The sequence below is a fragment of the Zingiber officinale genome, chromosome 11A (genome assembly GCF_018446385.1).
Source record: "Zingiber officinale cultivar Zhangliang chromosome 11A, Zo_v1.1, whole genome shotgun sequence".
Taxonomy (NCBI): domain Eukaryota; kingdom Viridiplantae; phylum Streptophyta; class Magnoliopsida; order Zingiberales; family Zingiberaceae; genus Zingiber; species Zingiber officinale.
Window position 1 is genome coordinate 56,925,168 of NC_056006.1, and position 2,036 is coordinate 56,927,203.

The 2,036-nt window shown below is 43.6% G+C and overlaps 1 long non-coding RNA gene across 2 annotated transcripts; it reads right to left on the minus strand.

Moving 5' to 3' along the window:
• Positions 1-409: 409 nt before the first annotated feature.
• Positions 410-1,128, minus strand: LOC122032767. 2 transcript variants are annotated; one of them, XR_006126219.1, is made up of 3 exons: positions 1,069-1,128; positions 905-993; positions 410-553 (listed from the first exon to the last, which is right to left on the minus strand). It is a non-coding gene; the product is annotated as an uncharacterized LOC122032767 (long non-coding RNA). The 2 variants fall into 2 exon arrangements; XR_006126220.1 differs by having other exon boundaries at positions 905-978; positions 1,069-1,098.
• Positions 1,129-2,036: the final 908 nt, after the last annotated feature.

Genomic DNA, 2,036 nt, shown 5'->3' on the forward strand with positions numbered 1-2,036 from the left:
CACGCTCCAAGCTACCACTACCCATGAGTGGCCGAGCGTGCGGCCCAGGCTAACGACCGCCTCAACCACAAGGGAGACAGGGTCGTCGGCAATGCATGCAATGACATGATGCAAACAATGCAACAGTCATCATATATATATAAATAGAAACAGGTATGCTACATGAGGCCAGCATGCTCAGTAAGGTGTGTAAATAAATAGCAACCAAAGCATGTAAACATGGTATCAGGTGTCTATATATCCAATACCTAATATCTAATGTCTGGCATCTGGTATCTTGTATCTGATACCTAGTAATATAGTATCTGCTAAATATCATCGATAGCAACGAGAGACTGTATAGATACAGAAAATGAGTAGCTCAAAGATTGAGTGGAAGTATCAAACGCAGGTAAAATAAGAGTGGAGTCAAGATAGATACAGCAACTATCTGAACAGAAAGCTCATGCACTAGGATCAAAATACTAAAGAGATAAAGCAAGAAGTACCCGCCTTTATCTGTCGATCATGACAAACTAATCCCACATCGAGACGCACATCTCGAATCCAAGTCCTGCGATCACATAATATATTTAGCTAATTACATATACAACAACTAGCTAAACCTAAAACTTAATTCTAATTCAATTAGATAACCGTTTAATTCCACCTAATAATCCAAATCTAACTAAATGATAAGTTCCTCTTTTATCCACCAATCAATTCTTAAAACAACTTCCTTTGCCTACGCCAATTATCCAATCTAGTTTAATTTCATCAACTACTAGCATCATGGATCAAACATGCACGATTTATCAACTCATTCATCATGTTATCACATCTTAACATCTCAAATAGAATCTGATCCAATCCATATCAACCTAATACCAACAAGAGATCAAACCAAAACACTATAGTAACTTACCATGAATCAAAGCCCTCAATCCAGCTCTAAAACCTTCACATTTCACATGCAAATGGATTTTCAATCCAAGTACCCTTAAACAGAACAATCTAACAAGAGACTCAAAGAGGATAATCTTAAAAGAAAACTAAATCAACAAAGAAGCAACGATCGGATGCTTATACCTCACCAATGATCTGATGGAGCTACTCCATGACCACCAGAGGACCAATTGGGGCAGCAAGGCAAGGTCCAGCTCACTGCCAGTACATAGGTAAGCTGCCACGAGTATATATTGGAGCACAACGAGTAAGAAAATCCACTCAAGAACCTCCACTCACCATTAGGGTAGACGACGACCCACGGTGGTGAAAGATCAGCACCGTGGCAAGCACAACTAGGGCACAGATCGATGGGATGATGCAGGCTCGTGGTCGGAAACGACAACTTGCGGAGGAAATCCGACTAGGGCAAGTGACGAGAAGCACCAGTGATGAACGGATCGAACGATGACAGTAAGAAGAATAGAGGAGAAAGGGATTTGAGCGAGTGCACGACCTCGGCATCACCAATCTCCCATGGCCGGCGGTGAATCGATGGCGAGACGAGCCGACGTCCGAAATGGACAGCTGCTTCGGTATCCAGAGGTGTCGGCGGCTGCTCCTTTTGTCGCCGACGAAGACAAGATGAAGAGGCGATCACAACAAGAGGGACGGAGGAGAAGAGGAAGGGGATCAGGTGGAAAAGGGTTCGGCGGCGATGAAGAGAAAAGGAAAAGAGGCCAGCGGCGATGAGGAGGTTTAGGGGAAATCGGGAGAGGGAGAGGGAGACTCTGCCAGTGCGGGGTGAGCGAGGCCGGTGATCTGCCGACGCCGTTGCGGGCTTCAGAGGGTGGCGCAGAGGAAGTGAAGGGGAGAAGTCGGCGGTGAGGGAAGGCTTTAGGGCATGGGTTAGGAATAGGTGAGGTTTATAAATTTAAACTTAGGTTTAGATAAATCAAAACCTAAGTTTATTCCTCAATCAACTCCCATCTTTGGGTATTCCAAATAGGCTTTCACTAAACCCAATAATTGATCCCCTTAAAATACGTCATACGACCTCTGATTAAATCCCAGAAAATTCCTAAAAATTCCTTTAAAATCTAATAAGATTA